Here is a 24,860-nt window from a genome sequence, read left to right as displayed (position 1 = left end):
GTTATGAGTAGACTTAAGTTAACGAGATGCTACTTTCTGAGGGAATGTTTGGTTGACTCTTTTGCTGTTTACATTACCCGTTTTGGAGTGTAGACCATCATTTATTTTGTTTTAGTTATTATTTCATGTATCTTTGTATATGCAAAGACGCAATGACACACCTTATTAAAAGCTCTCTGGAAACTTTCTGAAGGACAATAAGTTGTTAATTTTGCTGTTTAAGTTGGTTGCTTCGAAGGAAGACCATCATATTGGAGAAGCTTTTCGAGCACCACGGCCCATGAAATACCTATACAAGTCATCAGGTAGCCTGATAAAAGTTTGTGTCTGCTGCTATGAGGGTAGACAATCACATTTTTGACCCAGGTAAATTTGATCTGCCACAATTCTATGAAGTATACACACATGAATCCACAGGTAGCTTTGTGAAAGTAGTTGGTTATATTGCTGTCTGGCGAGTACGTCATTATAGTTTTTACCGACAGACATTTCTTCTGCCACTAGGCAATGAAATACCTGCAGTTAAGTTCTTAGGTACCTACATATTATTCCTGTTTCCGTGGCGATTACGTTCACAGCGGCATCCAGCACTACAGCAAAGCCCATCTCCCTCTCTGCTCCCTTCCCTCCTACTCCTCCCACCCCTTCTTTCCTCTCCCTCCTAGCCACTCACATTACCGTTTTAACACACCTGGCTGGCCCACCTGTAAGCCCCAAGACAGTCATCAACCCGCTCAAACACACACACACACACACACACACACACACACACACACACACACACACACACACACACACACACACATTACATGAAAACGTATGTAACAGTATATATATACACACACACACACACACACACACACACACACACACACACACACACATACACACACACACATTACATGAAAACGTATGTATGTAACAGTATGAGACAATAGCCTTTGAATTGTTACAACTCGGTGAAATATACACACAAGGCCTTTTACTGGACTCTGCCTAATTTCCTTCCTGTGTGATCAAATTCCCAGCCGCGTCTACCAAGCACTCTAACAAGACCCTCTGCAATGAACTCTCAGTTATCACACAGCACATGACACACGCAGCATGAAAACAGACAGACGCTACACGACAAAACAACACAAAAGACATCCGGCAGACAGAGTAACATTACAGGTATAAGCATAACTACACACACACACACACACACACACACACACACACACACACACACACACACACACACACACACATATCATCGTGGAAAAAATAAAAACAGGTACTCGCATATTCGTATTTTATGACAGTTGGGAAAAAAAAGACGAGAAAAACGACAGCAATCTTATATATCAGAAACTCAAAAAAAGGGGAATACTGTCTGGGTGAAAAAAGCGAAATATGTACACATGGCAGGAAACGCACATAGCTAGTTAGTTAATTGGGTACCAAAAATACTCTAAATCATTAAAAGCATATTTCGTTCCCAATTGTAGTCCATAGAATGCACACAGATAAAAAAATAACATTAAATAGCTAGTACACACACACACACACACACACACACACACACACACACACACACACACACACACAGACGCAGCAGCAACAAAATACCACCAAAAATGCACCGCAAAGTAATACAAACAGACAGTAAAAAAGTCGTCATGCGTCCCAGGCCTTTCCCTTTATACACAGCATTTCTCCACCCCCCTCTCCCCTTACCTTCTCCCTCCTCTCCCCCATCCCTCCATTTTCCCCTTACCCCTTCCTGTCACACTCCATCCTGTCTGCCTAGCCCCCCTCTCCCCTAACCCTCCCCTCTTATCTCCCTCTCTCCTCCCTTCCCTCCTACTCCTCCCACCCCTTCTTTCCTCTCCCTCCTAGCCACTCACATTACCGCTTTAACACACCTGGCTGGCCCACCTGTAAGCCCCAAGACAGTCATCAACCCGCTCAAACACACACACACACACACACACACACACACACACACACACACACACATTACATGAAAACGTGTGCTTTAATAATGTGGCAGTGTATCTATTGACATTGAGGGGAATATGAACAGCAATGAGGACTCCAATGAAGGGATGTACAAGGGTGTTTATGAAGCACATGAAGAGAGTTGCAGATTGCCTTGCTAAGCTTAGTCGGTTAACGAGCCCGACACGTTGCCAGTCACCGTGTTCAGTGTTTCATGATGCTGGGTCCTCAGAAACACTGCAGAGCTCGTATAATGTAACATTCCTTGCAGCGGCACAGGTTTAAGTTAAGCATCACATTCATGGGCCCCTTTGTAAGCCTCTCTGTGGGACTAATAGCTGTGTACCGCCTTTGGGTATTTATTTAACCTCCTTTTTTTTTTTTAGTTACCAACATATATAGCCTCACTCACTGCTGCTTATTTCTCCTTATTGCTTGTTATTTTCTTTGTCTGTTCCACAACGTAGATTTGTTGATAGTACCAATACTCCTGACAGGTGCAATAATAACATCACGTCCTGGGAGGATCAGAATGTTTCACTTGGATAATCAACTTTGCTACTTTCGTGTTCTATTAAGGTTCGGAAAACGTATTGTGACAGCTCTTTCGCGCCGGAAATTAAAATACAGTAACAGGCCCACCAGAACGTTCTGCAAGAAAAATGCCAGTAAGCGGGAGGGGTATAAGGTCAAAGGCAAGCCTGGGGTATGTGTTCAATTTCCGCCGCCGAATGCTTATTTTCAAGTGCTGTTCCTGCGATACTTTTCCAAGAGTATACGAAAGTACTGGTACACACAACATAACCATGATTCTTGAAAAAGCATAACTTACACTAACTCGAGAACGTCGACCCTACTGGAAGAAAACTCTTTGAACAAAGACATCTAACCTCAAGTTTCAGTAGCCGTTGCAGAAGCTATCTCACCATGTCATCAAATAATGCCTAGTAGAGTGGCTTATCGCCTACATGCTGTATACTGTGCACGGGTTCTTAACCGGGGGTATCCATACCCCTTGGAGGTGTGAGAATCAAATGCTGGTAGTAGGGTATTATATATTATTATATCAAATAGGACTGGTGATGATGATTTCTCAGTCAAGCAAGGAGGTATGTGACCATATAGAGCAATCCAATGGGGGTCTGCGATCATCAAAAGGTTAAGAGCCCCTACTGTATAGGATCTCTAACGTTGACTATACCTTTTATATTTTATGGGACAGCACGAGCCGACCATCAGCTCCCATCAAGATAACAGACGGGCTCGATGGACCCTTACCCTAGAACACTTACGTAATGGCCGAGTAACGTAAACTCTTACTTTTTTTTCAAAATAATATAACTGTGATCAAAATGTATTAAATTTGTAAAAATATATGAAAAATAGAACTTTTGCACTTTTAGTTATCGTTCTGGTTTAATTACTAGTAACAAAAACTAAATGTTTTATTGGCACCTGAAAAAAAAAGAATACAAAAAAACACTAAGATTTACTATATGACTATACTTACAGATTCGATGTATAGATATGACTGAAGCTGAGGAGGTGAGCGTTGAACAACATACATCCAGGTCGTAAGAGCTTCAACTGTCAAGGCAACAGCCTCCTGGCACTGCTGTACGAGAGAGCGTCATTTTTTTTGTTACCAAAAATCTTTTACCAATTTGTGAACAATTAAAGATTGATCATTGTTAGGGATATTTTGAGTCAAAAGACGACGTTTGAGTGATTCTCTCACATTCATTTACCCTATGTAAATGAAAATCACCTTATGGGGGATTTTTTGTTGAATTTAAAATAAAAATGTGTAATAAATATTTTTGCTATTATTTACCCCCTGTAAATGAACACTAAGTGGTCGATTGTGAAGTACTTACCAATAATATCCTGTGCAGTCCACAGCGAGACGACAGAACGGCGACAGGTGTGGCACCAGTGTGGCGTGTTCTTGTCGTTGGTCCTTTGACACTGTAAGCGCCGCGCCTGATCACTCTGGTGCCGATTTACTGATGATTAACTTATTAAATTATAAGAGCAATGTTTTGAGTCAAAAGACGTTTGAGCATTTTTTTTCACAATTATTTACCTCATGTAAATAAGCAACAGCTTCTGGGTAGATTTTTTTGTGTATAACTAAAGATAACGATGTATGTGCAATAAATATATTTACTATTATTTACCCTCTGTAAATAAACACCAGATGATTTATTGCAAAGCTCTTACTTGTAACATAATGTGCAGCCTGCACAGAGACGACAGAGTGGCGACGAGTGTTTCACCTGTATGTTGTCTTCCTGAGGTTGGTCCTATGACACTACGCACCGCACCACGGTAGCTACTGGCAAGTGATGGGTCGTCGCAGACGATGCAGATGAGTGTCTTCAGAGCTCTTGATAGAAAAGTGTTGAGCTTCAGCTGCCCCCACGGTATGATGTCCACTTCCAATTTCCTCAGATATCTGCGCCTGATCATTCCGGTACCGGCTCCTCTTCTTACTTTCACTTCTAATCATCCACGCATTGTTGTGACTTGTAAACTTCACGGAAGAATACAAATCACATGAGCGTCTTTCGTGATTTGTAAACTTTCGTGCCTAACATACTCGTAGGTAAACGTTTTCGTGGGGTAAAATCCCCCCCATAAACGCTTTCGTGGGGTAAAATCCCCCCATAAACGCTTTCGTGGGGTAAAATCCCCCCATAAACGCTTTCGTGGGGTAAAATCCCCCCATAAACGCCTCCACGTCAGCACCAAGGGCTACGCAGTGTTCGCGTTAAAACGAGTGTTTATTTTTTTCATACCTCAAATAACTCTTCCACGGTTGCGCCTAATTTCTTGGGTGTTAGGTGGCAGTTATCGTTTAGGCCCAGTGATTAACTGAGCTTTCAATTAAAAAAGCCGCGGGGCAAAATGCATTTTCTAATAAAATGCTTTACCATTAGACGTACCGATCAGAAATTGGCAATAATTCTGTTAGTTTGCGTGCCCTAATTCATTATCATAGCAAATCAAACATTGTCGGATTTTTGTAGTTCTTGAAGAAAACACGCGTTAAGAAAATACAGATAATTTTTACGAAAACCACAAAGCAGAACACTCACCCTTCCTCCAGTGACCTTCCGACTCGGCGCCAGCCCGCACTACTTGCCAGCTGTTGGGGAGAGAGACAAGTTAATAAATTATATCTATATTTACCAAATTAATAAATTCTACCACTTCAGTAAAGCTGCTCAATAGTGATAAATGAAAAACGTTAATCAGCTAGGCATCAGTCTGCTGGCTGGCGGCGGTGACGCTGCAGCAATTTAGGTGAAAGTTGATTTATTTAAATTACTTTATAATTTGTTGTCAGCATATGAAAATAATAATCGTAAAAATGTCCAGCGTTCGAAATGCACTTCTCATGTTATGTGCGATGAATTATTCCTAGATTCATTTACTCATCAATTAATACAAGGGAGGTTTCATGGTGCAGTGAGAAGTCTCGATACTGCAATGATAAATATCCATAAAATGTATGGAACAGTTCTCATATGCAAAATCGTTTTCACCTGTAGGGTCAACCATAAATCTTACAACCTTTCAACAAAAGAGGTGACAAAAAAATAATTTCTACATGGTGTGCCCGGAACAGATAAAGAGTTAAGCTGATCGATCCCGTGAATATTCATGCGACATAAGCTGCCTCGGGTGGCCCCCTCACGCGCCGCGCCTGCCAGATGCGTGGCAAAAAGCTGCCACCACTGTAACATATTGTCCAGCGTTCAAGGTACGGTAATTACCAGTCCCTGAATAAATGTTTGCCGCCGACACACCAAAATATTTTTCAGCTTTAGAACAGGAAAAAAAATTGCTCCGTTTATTGACTTAACAGATGAATATTAAATTCGCTAATAACAATTGCATCATATATTTCATGGAAACTTTAAATCCGGTGATTCAGAGCTACCTCGCTGTAGCATAACGATTCCCCTTTACACTAACGTTAAGCACCAGAATCTCTGAAATAATGTTAGGCATTACAAAAAAAAGAGCCTCCCTTAAAATATGAAAAAAAAAAAAAAATCAGTTACTTTGACGTACACGCAATAAATCCATTCACAATTATTTTCAGGGGAATCTTCATTTGAAATAGGAAAGAAAAAAAAAAACTAAGATATCATCACGCTCCAGCTTGGTAGTATGTACTGAATGTATAGTTGGAAACCTAAGAGTGGACAACTTTCATTACTAAAGATAAAGATAACACCTGCAAGGTCATACACCAATATGAACAAACTTTTAAGGATTATGATACAAAAGTTGACATCATCTTTGAGTAAGGGAGTAAATGCCATTGGAACAGCCATTCACTTCACACATGCGTTCGTTGATGTGTGTGTGTGTGTGTGTGTGTGTGTGTGTGTGTGTGTGTGTGTGTGTGTGTGTGTGTGTGTGTAAGAGGGCGTACTTTTTATTCCGCCAGGAGTAAGTTGGAAAATTGGAAAGTTTCGTTTAGTCGGCGCAACTTCTGTGGTCATATGCCGGAGAGAGACAGAAGGAGAAGGAATTATAGAAGGGAACAGATCCCAGGAAACGGGACACAACCCTCGATTAATACCTGGTACCCATTCACTGCTGGGTGGACAGGGGCGTAGGGTATCGGAAAAGCCGCCCAAATTTTTCCACTCCGCCCGCCATGAGTATAAGCATCGGCGGGATCGAGAGGCAATGTCTAGGTAGCAGGAAATGTAAATATCCGTCACGGCAACCTCCAAACTTTACCTCCAATGACACACCCTCGATTACCTTTGCCCAGGGAGCTCCAGGGACCCAAACCAGATTATAGGAAATATATAGTCGGATTTCCTACGCTGAGAATCCCTCCGCTATATATCACCTCTCTGTAATGCTCCAGTTAGGGTTATTACTTTTATTTTAACTTTATATTGGGTGTCTTTCTACTTTTGTACTTCTAATTCCCTTTATCTTTTATTACCCAGCTGTCCAGTTCCGTGATGGGTGATAATACTCCCAATTTCCCAAAAGCCCGTATTAGGTTATTGGTGGTGTCCTGGGGGGGGGGGAGGAAGGGGAAGGGGGAAAGGGATGGGAAAGGACAGCAACCCGATTACTGACACATGGCTGCTAAGAACAAGGAAGAGGAGGGGGAGGGGTAGGGAGTGTCCGTGTCCGTGTGTGTGTGTGTGTGTGTGTGTGTGTGTGTGTGTGTGTGTGTGTGTGTGTGTGTTCAAAGATATATTATTCCATTAATTATGACGAATCTCCCTCCTACTCCTTCGGCAATTAATTAAACTTCAACAATCCTCTGTAATTTTTTTGTCCCTACTAATGTTGTTGTTGATGTTGTTGTTACTGATGTTGATATGGATGTTGTTGCTCTTTTTTTCTTCTTTTTATATTTTTCTTCTCTACATCTGTTTTTCTTCTTTCAGTATGCCTTCCCTCAATGTCTATATATCCTATAACCTTGATTTCTCCTATCTTCCCTATGTCTCCTGTCTAAATACTCTTGCTTTCTCCGATTTCCCTTACAAATGTCTAAATATCCTTGCTTTTTCTTCTGTCTCCCCTACAATGTCTAAATACTCATGCTTTATCCTGTCTCCCGTATAGCTCCCTTGCTTTCTCATGTATCTGTAATGGCTCCTGTCTAAACACCCTAGCTCTCTCCTATCTGAACACCCTTGTTTTCCTCTGACCCCCATACATTTCTCACTTCACCTCCATTTCTCAACTTTTTTCCGTAACTCAAATCCTCGTAGTATTCTCTCTAAATCTTCTCTTTTCCGCTCCACCTCTTCTATCTCCCCCCCCTCCCCCCAGGAACCCACCTCTCCCCCATTGCTAGTACTCCCCCTCTCCTTGCCTCACTCCTCAGCTATCCGGGTCATAAATCAGACTTCACTTCAAGCCCATCCAGCCCACACATCATTCCCTCACTCCACTAATCCCGCCACACTCGGAGGAGGGCTCGGAGGGGAGGCGGGGGAGGTGCAAGGCAGGCTCTGTGGCTTCTCACCTCTGGCTGTGTGTGTGTGTGTGTGTGTGTGTGTGTGTGTGTGTGTGTAAAACCAGTATATTTATCCACGTTCGCTCTGAGCACCCCAAAAAAAATACGGCATCATTTGTCTACGCTCTTTGCATACATAAATGTTTGAATATTAATAAAAAAAAATGTTAATACTATTTCCTGCAGTTGTTGTTGATGTTGGTCATTGACGTTGTTGATGTTGTTGTTGAGGGTAGTGCTGGTGGTATTATCATTAGAATCATTATCATTATTATTATTATTATTATTATTATTAGTTATTATTATATTGCTGTTTTTATCACTATTATTAGAAGTAGTATTTGTTTTTAGTATTGTCATTATCATTATTATTATTATTATTATTATTATTATTATTATTATTATTATTATTATTGTTATTCTTATTACTGCTATTACTACTACTACTACTGCTACTAACTACAACTACTACCACCACCATCGCCAAAAACAACAGCAACAACAACAACAACAAAAATATACAGGATTGATAAATGGTGCAGGAAATGAACAGGTTAAGTCATATCCAACTTATTTCATCCTGGAGAAGAAACGAGGCGAACAAATTACTTCCTCCTCCTCCTCCTCCTCCTCCTCCTCCTCCTCCTCCTCCTCCCCTCCTTCACTATAAAATTGGAGGGAGTTTTAACATGACCGAGGCAATGACCGAACTGACAGTCACCAAATTACCGAAAAAAAAAAAAAGAAAAAAAAACCCTGAAAACTATAAAACTGCACATGTCACTTTCACTTTTCTCTTTCCTTTTCCTGTCCTTAACCTTTCATTTTTTTCCTTCTTCCCCTATTCAATCCTTTCTTTCCTTTCCTTCCATATTTTTCCTTCTCCCTCAATTCTTTTCTATTCTCTCTTTCCTTTACTTCCTTCTCTCTCACTTTTATCTTTTCCCTTTTTTCTCGTTTAATTTAATTTCTTCTTTTCTGCTCTTCTAATCTTTCTTTTCCTCTTTTCTCCCTCTTCTTTATCTTTTTCGTTTAATTTAATTTCTTCTTTTCTGCTCTCTTCTAATCTTTCTTTTCCTCTTTTCTCCCTCTTCTTTATCTTTTTCGTTTAATTTAATTTCTTCTTTTCTGCTCTCTTCTAATCTTTCTTTTCCTCTGTTCTCCCTCTTCTTTATCTTTTTCGTTTAATTTAATTTCTTCTTTTCTGCTCTCTTCTAATCTTTCTTTTCCTCTGTTCTCCCTCTTCTTTATCTTTTTCGTCTAATTTAATTTCGTCTCCTGCCTTCTCCCTTTCCTCTATCCGTTCGTCCCTTTTTCTAAACCTCCCACTCGGTATCCTCGTCATTCACGCCACTAATTAAGAGCACGGTTCGCAATTACCCCGGAAATACCTCTCACACACCTCCATCTCCGTTTTCTTCTTTTTTTATTTTCCTCGCCCCTTTTCCTCCTAAGCCCCGAAACACGCCTGTCTCTCCATCAAGCCCCCTCACTCCTAGTACTCCCCCCACTGATCCTCCTCCTCCTCCTCCTCCTCCTCCTTCTCTTCGTCTTCCTCCTCCTCTTAAAATGGGAGTGAGTGAGTTAACTGGGACGAAGTAACTCCAGGAGGATTCTTGATACGTGGTCTCCATTCTCTCTCTCTCTCTCTTTCCACTACTAAAACAAACTTTCCTATCAGTCCTTCTACACCTTTGCCACCCTTCCACCAAACCACCACAACCATCACCACCCACCCACCCTCTCTTGCTCATCCTTCTCCTCCGGTCCTTCTCCTTGCTCCTCGCTGAAGCTCTTAACGAGAATTGCGTTTTCTTGCCCTATTCATCTTCCATTCATCACAAGTTCGTTTGTCCTTTCGTTTTTTTATTTTTCCTCTCCTTCCTCGGTTCCTTCTGCCAACAGGGTAAGAGAGGAAGAGAAGGGAGATGGGGAGAGAGAGAGGGAGGAAGGGAGTGAGAGAGAGAGAGAGAGAGAGAGAGAGAGAGAGAGAGAGAGAGAGAGAGAGAGAGAGAGAGAGAGAGAGAGAGAGATAAACAAACAAACAAATACAGACAGGTAAACACACAGTCGCAGAAATAAAAAGGTCCTTTGTTGCTTTTTTTATACTTTTTTAATAGCTATTTTCGAGTCAGTTCAAACAATCTCTCTCTCTCTCTCTCTCTCTCTCTCTCTCTCTCTCAGATAAGCCACAAAGGTAAGGGGAATCAGGTTACCTAATGCCCCAGGTGGACGCTGGAGGAGGCAGGTGCGATGGTTGTTATATTTATCTTCGAGTCCCGTGGAAAATTCATCACTTTCTAGGGAGCGAAACGGTGGTTCAATTATTCTGGTTTCCCTTTGCCGGTCTTTTTTCTGTAGTTATCTTCGTCTATTTAATATTTCTACTATTTTTGTTTCTTTTTTTTTTTTTTTGTCCTTACTGCTGTTGCTGTTGTTTTCCCATTTATTCTGTTTTTTTTGTGTAATGGTTACCTGCTTGAGTAAATTGGTCGATTCCATTCTAGGAGGAGAAGGAAGAAACGGAGGCGGATGAGGATGCGGAGGAGGAGGAGGAGTAAGAAGAAGAAGGAGTAAGAAGAAGAAGAAGAAGAAGAAGAAGAAGAAGAAGAAGAAAAGAAGTTGGTTATTAATGCTCTCTTTATTCTAATATTGTCAGTTATTCTCATTTTTTTGTAATGTATGTAAGATCTTAATAAATAACGCCGTCAATACCGAAAAGAACTCTTGTATAATGTGTTCAGTCATAAAACGTATTGAACATGTTTATGGAATAGAAGAAATGTATATATTGTTTTCGAAAGGATGCATACGGGTCAGTCAAGCGGAACGACAATCAGTAATCAATTTTTCATATTTAAAACCAGTCAAGCGGAACGACAATCACTAATCAATTTTTCATATTTAAAACCAGTCAAGCGGAACGACAATCAGTAATCAATTTTTCATATTTAAAACCAGTCAAGCGGAACGACAATCAGTAATCAATTTTTCATATTTAAAACCAATCACATTAATTTCTGTTTTATGGGCTCTAGTACAGTTTAATCCGGTTTACAAATATTCTTGCCATCAAAATCATTCTTCTTTTCTTATTTTAACGGCGATTTTAACTTTCCAACCGTAATAGGAGAGAGGCTACAATGATTCTTACTCCTACTCTGCCTCCCTTCCACAACAACTTCTAACAAACTACTTGCCGAAAAAAAATCTTCCCTAACTTCATTTCCCTCTGGGCAAAGAAACGTCTTAACAAAATTACAAATACCTTCCCAAAGTCTTGTTCTGCCACTAACCCCTGCCATCCATCTGTCTTCCTCTCTGCTCCTCCTGTAACCTTTTTCAACCCACGCCATGTTGATGTTATTAATGTTTTTTTTACGTTATTTTTTTGTTGTGGTTTAGCTTACGTTTTTTTTTTTAATTATTGATATTATCCTTATTATATATTTTTTTCAGTATCATTATTATCTATACAATTATCTTTTTCTCGATATTACTGTTTATAATGTAATGCGATTTTAGATTTTCGTAGTGGAGAGAGAGAGAGAGAGAGAGAGAGAGAGAGAGAGAGAGAGAGAGAGAGAGAGAGAGAGAGAGAGAGTGAGAGAGAGAGAGAGAGAGAGAGAGAGAGAGAGAGAGAGAGAGAGAGAGAGAGAGAGAGAGAGAGAGAGAGAGAGAGAGAGAGAGAGAGAGAGAGAGAGAGAGAGAGAAGGACTAGTCATTTATCTTGCCCTATACAGACAATTTATCTTGAGGCTCAACCTGCCACCAAAATGCTGAATGCCTGAAATTTAATCTTCTCGAAGGAAATTTGACTCCAGAGATAAATAATGTTGTGTGTGTGTGTGTGTGTGTGTGTGTGTGTGTGTGTGTGTGTGTGTGTGTGTGTGTGTTTTCGGATTGTCATTTGCCTGTCTCAGTAATTTCCATAACCTACGAAGACCTAAACTAACTCATTCATTAATCAGACGCATTCATTATAACTGACATCATTATTATTATCATTTTTATTATTATTATTATTGACAGTACAAATTAAATAAAAATATCAACAAACTAATTTATCTCATTAATTAATCAGTGCCTCTAGCTCACCTGATATAATGAGACGAGACTAAGTATGCTCATTAAAAAAAATATATATACGGTATATACAATCATAAAAATTTGTTGTGATTGATGTAACTTAGTAACTGTGTTAATTAAGGGTGTTTGCGAAACGACTAGATAGTAATGTTGTAGTAGTAGTAGTAGTAATAGTAGTAGTTATTATTATTATTATTATTACGGTAGTGGTACCGTAGCAGTTGTAGTAGTAGTAGTAGTAATAATAATAGTAGTAGAAGTAGTAGTAGTAGTAGTAGTAGTAGTAGTAGTAGTAGTAGTAGTAGTAGTAGTAGTAGTAGTATATAGTAGTAGTAGTAGTATTGGTATTAGTATTAGTATTATTAGTGGTGATGGTGGTGGTGGTGGTAGTAGTAGTAGTAGTAGTAGTAGTAGTAGTAGTAGTAGTAATAGTAGAATAGTAGTAATAGTAGTAGTAGAGTAGTAGTAGCAGCAACAGCAGAATAACACTCAAAATTGAATACAGAAAATTGTATGTAGGTACTGTAGAATGCTTGGTAGGCAAATGTGGTGGTTGTACACTTCAAAAAGAATTCTATCACTGTAAATGTTTAACTCTTGAGTGTGAATCATCTGATCCTGATGCTGCCTCCCACCTCCCCAGCACTGTGAATGTTCAGCCAACACCATTACCTGGAGTCATCACTATACAATATTACCACCCCAAATACTCCTATAAATTAGTTTATAACTAAGATAGCTATCTTGTAATGTGTGTGTGTAAGCCAAGGTATGAAGGGACACAGAATTCTCTCCAAAAAGAGCTGTCACAGACTAAGAAAATGCTGGGGGATCAGGAAAAGGGCAAGAAGTTACGTACATGAATCATATGAAGAAAATGTACCTGAGGCAGTTATTTGATGAGTTTGGAATAGAAAAATTAGATTTATGTTATTTCAATGTCAACAAAGTTAACTAATTAATGTTAACAAAAAGTTAATGTTAAATCAATGTTAATTAATGTTAACAAAGATACAAATGAAGTTAACATTTCTTTCAGTCAGCACTCTACATCAGCAGGTCTACAGTTATCACCCTGATATATTATAATCAGTGTTGAATCTAATGAAATGCAAAGGAAGAAGCAAGACAACAGCTGAGGGAGCCTGCATCATCTAATTTAATAAAATAAAATTAACAATCAAGGGAGTAGTATAGAAGAGTAGATGATACTGTTCTTCATTCACAAGTAAGTTATATTTTTATTACTTTGTCACTAAGACATCTTGTCTTTAAAATCATTGCAAACAATAGCTACTGTGAAAAAAAAAGTTACTGAAGTGCATGCCACTGTGACATTGGTAGGTACCTCTTACTATATCAGTGTATGCTGGGGGGTGCACTGCCTTGCCCATCCTATGACTCCAAGCTCATGGGTTCCTCTGGACATGTTTCCTTGCAGGCCCCTTTTCCAACCCAAGTACCTTACGGCAGTATCTATTGACTTGCTCAAGCCATGAACTCTGTGGGTGTCTCCTTGGCCTCCTCCACTCAGGGTTGTCTCATACAGAAACAAGCTGCCCGTTGCTACAAACTAACATTTTTCAGTCATCAGTGAGTGGTCTAAGGCTATCTACATGGTGTCTTGAAGACCATTCATCAACCCAGACTCTAGATTCTCTCGAGAAGAGGATCAAAGATGAGCTCTGGGGGACAGCATGAGCCAAGCAAGATGATGCCACTTTAAAAACATGCCTGTGCATTAATGGGCTAGGGTCACTGACCACCATGTGCTGTCAAGACAGCCTACTGGTCCCGTATGTGGAGCATGTAAATTTTTTTTTTAAATAAATAAATTAATTAAAATGAATAAATAAATAAATAAATAAATAAAGCATAGTCGTCAGCCTTTAACTTCATTCAAGTTAATGAATGGTTTTACATCTTTAAGAGCCAGATGAGAAGAGACCTTTTAGGAAAAAGGAGCCTTTTTCAAGAAGCTAAAATAGATGGTGATTCTTACGAGCATAATGAACAAAATGTGATTGAGGGTGAACAAAATATTTTTGACAAAACGGCATTTTCAACAGCTGCCAGTCACTTTGTGTGATACTCGGAACAGATATGGCTTGGCACATATTTTAACCATGCCACTCAACCAAGATATTATAGAAACTTTTTATCTATGTAATGCATGAGGTGTATTGCCAAACATCCCTTTCTTTTCAGCAAAGAATAAAAAAATATTCATCATGGGTAAAGAAGCAGCATTTGTCTCAGTGGTCAGTGCACACACCTGGTATACTGCCATACAGTATCCATAAAGACAAACACCTTGAATATGACAAAGCAAATGACATGCATGCATCTGTTAACCCGGTAACAGTGACGAGCCAAATTTGTGGCTTTACCATGTAGCTGCGACGGGCCAAATTTGTGCCATGATATGAACCCCCCAAAATAGATGATACATATTCTGATCACAAATGCTTTGATATATATTATGAAATGGTTTGTGTGAGGGATGTTTTTTTCTCATTTTTCTCGCTTAGAGGGACCATTGAGAAACATGATCTCCGCTGCTACCGGGTTAATAGAAAGAAAATGTTACTCCTGATCAATCTGTTTCTAAGTATTGACACTAGTACATGTGCACACATTACTATTATCATTTTTTATTTTTTATTTTACTCTATATTATTTTTTTTTAGGTGCTGCCTGTAGTGCCACTAGGCTTTCTTGAGGGGTCTCATCGACGACCCCAGCTCCTAGGCTAAATGATATAGGTGAATTTTATTTAAAGTGGCTGCCATGATATATGACTCTTGCTTGGCTCATGCTACCTCTCGGTGCTCAAATTGAACAAAGTTGCTGAAGTTAGGGTTGATTGAAGGTCTGGGCAGCATGTGGGAAATCTTCCGCCACTCAGCGATGGCTTGAGAAATCAGTGTGTTTTGGTGAGACTCAAACCTAAGCCCATGGGCTCACCACACCCGCACGCTGACCACTCGGCCAACGAGGCGACTCCCCCATGTGCATGAATAATCATCCTATTTCACCAGAAGGAAATTGTTTGCATATCTATCACTGGTTTACCAAGGAGTATTGGCATATAATTCTATTTTCATAAATGTTTATCTTTGAATAATTTATGATTGTAAATAATTCACAATGGTAGCTAAATGTATTTCACAGTTCTCATATTTAAATTCAAGACTAAAGTATTAAAAGTATGATATCAGTGCATTAAATTTGTAAATTTTCACCATCTGGAGTCATTCACAAATTTGAATTTTTCATTATCTCATGAATTGCAGGAAAAAAAAGGCAAATCTGGACAGAAAATTATCCATTACAAGGGAGTGGGAAGCCCCTCGGGCACCACTCAATGTGCTACCCATGCATTGACAGATTGTTCATGTCATTAGCAGTGATGGCATTTCAGTGAACTATCCTTATTGTCTCTTATTATAGGGTGAACTAATTACTGTCAAAATTATGAGAGTTTGTTAATCAGTGGATGTCAGACTGCAAGCTTTATGAGAAAAGTTTCCTTGGGTAATTATTTTGGGTGACTCATGAACATAGGTCATGGTGTGTTGTTGCTCTATATGGTTGTCAATCAATCCTGTATGCAGAGAAAAAATATAGTGTAACAGCCTAATTGTTGCCATTAAATCACCTGTTATAGAAACTCATCATTAACAACTAGTACTGTAATTCATTATCGGCATTAAACATTAAAATACACACACACACACACACACACACACACACACACACACACACACAGACTGGATGCATTGAGTGGAGGCAAGATGAGGGAGGAAAAGAAAGAGGAAGAAGAAGGAATAAGAGGGGAAAGAGGAAAGACTGGATGATTGAGTGGAGGCAAGATGAAGGGGGAGGAAGAAGAGGGAGAAGAAAGAATAAGAGGGAAAGAGGAGAGACTGGAAGCATTGAGTGGAGGCAAGATGAGGGAGGAAAAGAAAAAGGAAGAAGAAGGAATAAGGGGAAAGAGAAAAGACTGGATGCATTGAGTGGAGGTAAGATGAGGGAGGAAGAAGAAGAGGGAGAAGAAGGAATAAGAGGAGAAAGGAAAGACTGGATGCACTGGGTCTTACTAAACTGGAGGCAGGAAGAGGGGAAATGATGATAGAGGGAGAAAAAAGAGGAGACATACTGGAAACTTAACCTTGGCACTGAACTGATGAAAAGAGGGTAAAAAAAGGACATGCTGGATACTTAACCTTGGCATTTAATTGATGAAAAGAAAAAAAGAGGAAACATGCTGGAAACTTAACCTTGGCATTGAATTGATGAAAAGAGGGTAAAAAAAAGGACATGCTGGAAACTTAACCTTGGTATTGAATTGATGAAAAGAAGGAAAAAGAGAGGACATGCTGGATACTTAACCTTGGCATTTAATTGACGAAGAGGGGGAAAAAAAAAGAGGAGGTATGCTGGAAACAACCTTGGCATTGAATTGAAGATACTGACTACACACACACACACACACACACACACACACACACACACACAAAAAAAAAAAAAAAAAAAAAAAAAAAAAAAAATGGGTAGGGAAGACATTATTACCTTTGTGGATGAGAGGTCCCAAATTTCGTACATTGGTCCACTGGTATTCTTCAACGTGTCTGGCTCCCACTATACGGTAACCATTTTCTAAGGTCGCAGATAAGATTAATCGGATTTTCTTGGGTGCTTTTTTTCTTTCAAGATGCAGGAACCATGTAAAACTACCACTGGGATCACAAAATAGTCCATGAAAATCTCACACTAACTTATACGGGAGGCTTTTCAGACAAGGGTATCTATCTGGGTCACATTACGTCTATTTTCTAAGGCCGCAGATAAGATAAATCGGATTTTCATGGGTGCTTTTTCTTTTCCAGATGCAGAAGCCTTGTAAACACTATCACTGGGATCGCAAAACAGTCCATGGAAATCTCACATTAACTTATACGGGAGGCATTTTAAACAGGGATATCTATCTGGGTCCCATTACATCCATTTTCTAAGGCCACAGATAAGATTAATCGGATTTTCATGGGTGCTTTTTCCTTTCCAGATGCAGAAGCCTTGTAAACACTATCACTGGGATCGCAAAACAGTCCATGGAAATCTCACATTAACTTATACGAGAGGCATTTTAAACAGGGGTATCTATCTGGGTCCTATTACGTCCATTTTATAAGGCCACAGATAAGATTAATCGGATTTTCTTGGGTGCTTTTTCCTTTCCAGATGCAGAAGCCTTGTAAACACTATCACTGGGATCGCAAAACAGTCCATGGAAATCTCGCATTAACTTATACGGGAGGCATTTTAAACAGGGGTATCTATCTGGGTCACATTACATCCATTTTCTAAGGCCACAGATAAGATTAATCGGATTTTCATGGGTGCTTTTTCCTTTCCAGATCCAGAATCCTTGTAAACACTATCACTGGGATCGCAAAACAGTCCATGGAAATCTCACATTAACTTACATGGGAGGCATTTTAAACAGGGGTATCTCCTATTACGTCCATTTTCTAAGGCCACAGATAAGATTAATCGGATTTTCTTGGGTGGTTTTTCCTTTCAAGATGCAAAAGCCGTGTAAAACTATATCACTGGGATGGTGGGATCGCAAAACAGTCCATGAAAATCTCACATTCACTTACATGGGATGCTTTTTAAACAGGGAAACGGGGGCACCCATGTTTAATTAAGGATACGGGCTACTGTCACAGGTTAAAGCTATTCACAGACGGTCACACGCTTCACTAACTCACTAATTACATCCAGGCGGTGTTTCAGGTCTTAAAAGTGTCTAGAAAGTACTAAAAGTTGCCCACTGTCCACTGTCACGGGTCAAGGCTTTCTCTCTTCACACGAGGTCACACGCTTCACTAACTCACTAATTACATCCAGGCAGTGTTTCAGGTCTTCACAGTGTCTAGAAAGCACAAAAAAAAACACCGAAAAAGTTATACAAAAAGTTTCCCCCACTGTCCACTGTCACATGTTGTCTCTCTTCGCACAAGGTCACAAGCTTCACTAACTCACAGGTCAAGGCTCTCTTCGCACAAGGTCACAAGCTTCACTAACTCACAGGTCAAGGCTCTCTTCGCACAAGGTCACAAGCTTCACTAACTCACAGGTCAAGGCTCTCTTCGCACAAGGTCACAAGCTTCACTCACAGGTCAAGGCTCTCTTCGCACAAGGTCACAGCTTCACTAACTCACAGGTCAGGCTCTCTTCACACAAGGTCACAAGCTTCACTAACTCACAGGTCAAGGCTCTTCTCACAAGGTCACAAGCTTCACTAACTCACAGGTCAAGGCTATCTTCGCACAAGGTCACAAGCTTCACTAACTCACAGGTCAAGGCTCTCTTCACACAAGGTCACAAGCTTCACTAACTCACAGGTCAAGGCTCTCTTCACACAAGGTCACAAGCTTCACTAACTCACAGGTCAAGGCTATCTTCGCACAAGGTCACAAGCTTCACTAACTCACAGGTCAAGGCTCTCTTCACACAAGGTCACAAGCTTCACTAACTCACAGGTCAAGGCTCTCTTCGCACAAGGTCACAAGCTTCACTAACTCACAGGTCAAGGCTCTCTTCGCACAAGGTCACAAGCTTCACTAACTCACAGGTCAAGGCTCTCTTCGCACAAGGTCACAAGCTTCACTAACTCACAGGTCAAGGCTCTCTTCGCACAAGGTCACAAGCTTCACTCACTCACAGGTCAAGGCTATCTTCACACAAGGTCACAAGCTTCACTAACTCACAGGTCAAGGCTCTCTTCGCACAAGGTCACAAGCTCCACTAACTCAAAGGTCAAGGCTCTCTTCGCACAAGGTCACAAGCTTCACTAACTCAAAGGTCAAGGCTCTCTTCGCACAAGGTCACAAGCATCACTAACTCACAGGTCAAGGCTCTCTTCGCACAAGGTCACAAGCTTCACTAACTCACAGGTCAAGGCTCTCTTCGCACAAGGTCACAAGCTTCACTAACTCGCAGGTCAAGGCTCTCTTCGCACAAGGTCACAAGCTTCACTAACTCACAGGTCAAGGCTCTCTTCGCACAAGGTCACAAGCTTCACTAACTCACAGGTCAAGGCTATCTTCGCACAAGATCACAAGCTTCACTAACTCACAGGTCAAGGCTCTCTTCGCACAAGGTCACAAGCTTCACTAACTCACAGGTCAAGGCTCTCTTCGCACAAGGTCATAAGCTTCACTAACTCACAGGTCAAGGCTCTCTTCGCACAAGGTCACAAGCTTCACTAACTCACTAATTACATCCAGGCAGTGTTTCAGGTCTTAACAGTGTCTAGAAAGCACAAAAAGTCGTAAAAAATGCACTTCACACACACACACACACACACACACACACACACTCGAGCCATATAAAGACACAAACAGAAGAACATCGTTAATGCATTTACCGTTTTTTGACACTTAACAATTGCAAAAAGACATCAATAATTAACCATTTTAACGATAACCACAAATTAATCTAGTTATTGCGGTGGAGGAGACAGTTAATGGGTCGGAAATTGGGAAATATAAGAGGCTGTGTACGACAATCTGGCACCGTTGCTTGAGGGGTGCCACCTGTCGAGGGTTTAGTGAGCTGCAACGTGCGGGAGGTGGAAGGCATATATGAAGTTCTCCTCTATAGTGCTTTTATTATTGTGTTAAGAGTACCGTGGAGCGTGAAAAGGATGAAATTAGGAACTCGTGGCGTCCTTGGCAGTTACAGACAACGATGGGCGAGGGTGGACTACTATGGTGTGAGGCAAGATATATGGACTTCTTTATTATTGTTTTGCTCTACGTGTTATTTTAGGTGTCGTAGAGGTCCTGTTCGGTCCATATTTGTTCTTTATCACCAGCTAATGAAGACAGTTGTGTTGTAAAAAATAGTTTTTCTTCTTTATATTTTATTTTGCCTTATGTGTTGGGTGCTATAGACGTTCTGTTCGGTCCATATTTGTTCTTTATCACCAGCTAATGAAGATATAATGATGTGCATGTGAGGTCTACAGTTGTGTTGGGTAAAATAGTTGATTTCTTTATATATTATTTTGCCTTATGTGTTCTGTTGGGTGCTGTAGACGTTCTGTTCTTTATCACCAGCTAATGAAGATAATATTATAATGAAGCGTAGGCCTATGTGAGGACTATGGTGGTGAAAAGTAAGAATTATACATAATTTTGTCTTACGTTTGATATCAGGCGTTGTAGACGTTATGTTTTATTCAAATTCGCTCAATATTACCAGTTTTTGAATATGCAATGATGTGTATAGGCCTAATACTGTATAAAATTATGAGGGTTACGTTTTAGTAAATAGGGGAAGTTTGTATGGCAATAGCTGAGAGGTAAAAGGCTGCTCAGATTTTTGTTTATTTCTACCTGTTTGTTGTCGTTTTGTATTGATATAATTGCATTGATTTATATGAAGTTGTTAAATTTAAGCAAGTGAAGGAGCGTGAAGGACAGTATATCGTGGTGGGATAAGAATTAAGATGGTTTGCTCATAATAAGATTCATGGGTGTCATTAATAAATGAATCTCAGAGGTGTTTTAGCCTTTGCAACGGCGCCTTCTCCTGCAGTGTGAGCTCTTTTATTTTTCTCACCTTATTTCCCCCATTTCTCATCTATATGGTCCTACATGGATAAATATATTACTGATGTGTCTTCATTGTTGTGTGGTTGGTGTAAGGTCCATGTTCTTGATTCTTTAAGTGTAGCCTACAGACAGTAAATTTAACAGTTAGTATTTAGGGCAGATCATTAGAATATGTTCGAGGATTCAACATGTTAGGCAGTCTGCATTTCCATTTCTGTGTCTTTTTTTGTTGCTTATTGATAGACAGACAGTTTGGCCTTGCATTGCAGAGGGTTACTGAAGAAGGGTGATTGTCATAAACGGTCTTCAATGTGCCTCTTCCATGTTTTATAAATACTTAAGGTTGTCTTGCTTGCTTGATTCTTCTTTCTGTGCTCTTGTGCTCCAGAGTTTTATTGTTCCTTACAGAGTTTCTTACAGGTTTTGGCAATAAATAGGCAGGTTAATTAAGTTTGCCAGCCAGAGGTCTTTTCTTTGTGTTAAAAGTAATTTCAGTTATCATCAAATTTCTCTCCTAAGTATTTGATCCTGTTACTTAGTTGAATGTCTTTTGCTTGATGTGGTTTTTCTTCCATGTTGTATAGTACTATGTCACTCTTTAGTTTGTTATGTCCATGCAGCTTTCCTTACCAGGGTCAGGAATTTTTTTAAAGGGGACAGGAAGGGTCAGAGATGATATGCCTAAGGTCTTATACTTAATAGAGCAAGTTTCATATTTTCCTTGGTGAGCCATAAGGCAACGGCAAAAACATTTATCCAATAACTGCAGCCCCAGGTGTCCTCTTGAAGTTTTGAAAAATATTAATTGTGTTATAACTTGCAAATAAGAGTGTGAATGGGAACATAACAGTTTTTTGAGGGTGTGCAACTGACCCTTCTTGTCCCCCCTCCAGATGCACATGATTCTTACCTATCTGTTATGATGTGCAAGTTTTGTTAGGTTTCTTTGCCTGAGTGTGACAAGGGAAGTCCATTAGCAGCACATAATAATACTCCTAGTTTTAGTTTACTGTTTATGAAGCCAGTGTGCTCATTTTTTAGTCCTTCCATTATTAAGAAAGTTATCAGCCTAAGTAGAATTGTTGGGCCCATGCATCCATGTTTAACCCGGTACCAGTGGGGATCATGTTTTTTAATGGTCCCTCTAAGCGAGAAAAATGAGAAAAAATCATTACTCACACAAATCATTTCATAATATATATCAAAGCATTAGTGATCAATTTATGTATCATCTATTTTGGGGGGCTTATATCATGGCACAAATTTGGCCCGTTGCTGCTAAACGGTAAAGCCACAAATTTGGTCCATCGCTGCTACCGGGTTAATGCCACTTTCTATAACTAATTCCATGATTCTCTCTCTCCAATATTTAGCTAATTGTCAATAGTTCGATAAGTGTTGGCTATTGCAGTTGTCATTTTGGGGTGTACTTTTTATTTTGTTAGTGCTTGTAGGTACCTATAGTATATTATATTCTCTTGCCATTAATCAAAGCCCGTAGAACAGTGGAGGCAGGCGGGGGGCAGTAGATTGGGGGAGTGAGGCAGGTGGGGGCAGTAGAATGGGGGAGTGAGGCAGGTGGGGGCGGTAGAATGGGGGAGTGAGGGAGGTGGGCCGACCTTTTTTTCAGGCGACCCCAATCATGCACCTCTAGACATGACCGCAACCCCACTAGTTTAGTTGTATATGTGTTATTATAATAGAATAAGACCATGTTTGATATCTTAAGGTCTTGGCAACCCCAGGAAAAATGCTTGGCGACACCAGGGTTGGGAAATAGGGCTGTAGATTAATCTGTGGAGGTCGCAGTAAGTGGCTGTCTTCTTTGGTAAATCTCCTTGATAGTGTTAGTGTTGTGTTCTGCGATATTTTTCTGTATCTTGTAGAAGCTTTTATTTGGGTTTATGCTTTTTCTTTTTGAGTTGTTTAATCTCTTATATCTCCTGTCTTATTTCTCTATTCATCCTAATTGGCTCTTGTATCTTGTTCTCTCCTACCATTTGCTTTCGTCAGTATGTTCTTAATAGTACCTCAACAGCACATTCTTCTATTATTCATGTTGTTTGTCTATTGCCAAGTGCTCAGTTAGTTTTTATCTGAAATGTTTCTGTGTATATTTTCATCAAATCACTGTCTGGTACCATGCTGCATTTCCTTCTATTCATCTTTTCTGGTAAAGTTTTTTGTTCTCTCATGTGTCTTGAATTTAGCATTTAGTAAGTTATGGTAAAAAGAAAAATCTTTGGCTTTCATCTGTGCCTGTTGCCTCCTCCTTGTCTCTGTGACTCCTCCAGCTTCTATGCCTTGCTAGCCCTAGGTTTACTGATTCTATCATTATGCATAAAATGTCATTTCTTGTAATTAGTTGTTCTATTTCTGGTGCTTTAGCTTGGGTTGAATTTTGTAGGCTATATATTAGTGTTTTATGTTGAACTCAAATATCCGATCTATTTAGAATTCTATATTGATCCTTTTCTCTATTCATTTTACTATCTATGACATACTATCACTAAGTTTACTGCCAAGTCTGTGTTGCTGTATTGTCTCCTCCCTACTTCCCCTGTTGCTTTGAACAATCTTCCCATTTTTATGTACCTCATCAGCACATTCTGTTATATTGTTATTCATGTTGAGTATGTCTTGCTGGGTGCTGTCCTCTCTTCCTGTGCCTTCCATGTATATAGTTGCTGCAGCAGTTCTCGGTTCCTTTTCATTCCTTATTAGGTCCAAGCTTATTTGAATTTCTAACTGCTTTGTAACTGGGTCCCTTCCATATGTTAGATTCCTGGCATTTCTTGTGATGATCTACTCTGGTTTCTATGTTTTCTTTATATATGAACCTGACCAATTTCAAAGTGATTTCTGTTTATAGTTAGGGAATGCACTTCCACTGTCCTCCGGAAGTTTTACCGTTTCATTTTTCTTTTAATTTGTTGTTAATAGTGTTTGAAAGATATGGAAAAGTGAAACTAGTCACAGTTGTTCTTGAGATTTAATCATTGTAATTATTATTATTATAATTATTATTATTATTATTATTATTATTATTATTATTATTATTATTATTATTATTATTATTATTATCATCATTATTATCATCATTATTATTATTATTATTATTATTATTATTATTATTATTATTATTATTATTATTATTATTATTATTATTATTATTATTATTATTATTATTATTATTATTATTATTATTATTATTATTATTATTATTATTATTATTATTATTATTATTATTATTATTATTATTATTATTATTATTATTATTATTATTATTATTATTATTATTATTATTATTATTATTATTATTATTATTATTATTATTATTATTATTATTATTATTATTATTATTATTATTATTATTATTATTATTTTTATTATTATTATTACTACTACTACTACTACTACTGTTACTACTACTGTTACTACTACTACTACTACTACTACTGCTACTACTATAATAATAATAATAATAATAATAATAATAATAATGAAATCATAATAATTATATATTCCCTATGTGTGGTTCATTCCACGTTCATGAGAAACTGCAGGAACGAATTCGTATTTTGTTTATGTAATATTGCAATCCATTTGGACGTTATTCTTTTATATATATTTTATGAATGACGCGTTATGCATTTTAAGTGTAATTTCATCTCGCTTCATGAAATTAAGAATCAGCGAATTTTTAACTGCGTAGAAAGCAGAAAATAACTGCCCTGAAATGTTTTCTGGCTAGATTTTTATGAATTATATTGTTACAAACATATTGCTTTGTCATATGTTAATATAATATCAGTAATAATGACTTATTTGCATGTATATAATGTTAAGCGCATAAAATATATTTCTCTCTCTCTCTCTCAAAACTCTAGAGACCCTTTAAAGATAAAAAGAATTCCATAAGGTTTGATTATTTTATTCTTCATTACATATAAGTGTAGATTCAGTGGTGCAGAGTTTTCAGAGCACTGAGTAGTTTTCACTCTACTGCAGCGCAAATCACAGAATATCGTCCGTCCCTGTGACCCAGACAATCACGGGCACTTTCGGTGGAAGCAGCGTCGTATCTTTTCCTCTAAAACACCTCTAACCTGAAGTACTTATATCTGGTTTTATCTACTTCCTAC

The 24,860-nt window shown here is 39.0% G+C and overlaps 1 long non-coding RNA gene across 3 annotated transcripts; it reads left to right on the top strand.

The window, feature by feature from the left end:
• The first annotated feature begins 17,649 nt into the window (after positions 1-17,649).
• Positions 17,650-19,292, top strand: LOC127009758 (uncharacterized). Of its 3 annotated transcripts, XR_007762236.1 has the most exons (5): positions 17,650-18,252; positions 18,613-18,796; positions 19,027-19,072; positions 19,119-19,188; positions 19,235-19,292. It is a non-coding gene; the product is annotated as an uncharacterized LOC127009758 (long non-coding RNA). The 3 variants fall into 3 exon arrangements; XR_007762237.1 differs by lacking the exon at positions 19,027-19,072; XR_007762238.1 differs by lacking the exons at positions 19,027-19,072; positions 19,119-19,188; positions 19,235-19,292 and adding an exon at positions 18,843-18,907.
• Positions 19,293-24,860: the final 5,568 nt, after the last annotated feature.

The sequence above is a fragment of the Eriocheir sinensis genome, chromosome 41 (genome assembly GCF_024679095.1).
Source record: "Eriocheir sinensis breed Jianghai 21 chromosome 41, ASM2467909v1, whole genome shotgun sequence".
NCBI lineage: Eukaryota > Metazoa > Arthropoda > Malacostraca > Decapoda > Varunidae > Eriocheir > Eriocheir sinensis.
The sequence above is the reverse complement of the archived record's forward strand: the minus strand, read 5'-3'. Positions and strand labels throughout refer to the sequence as shown.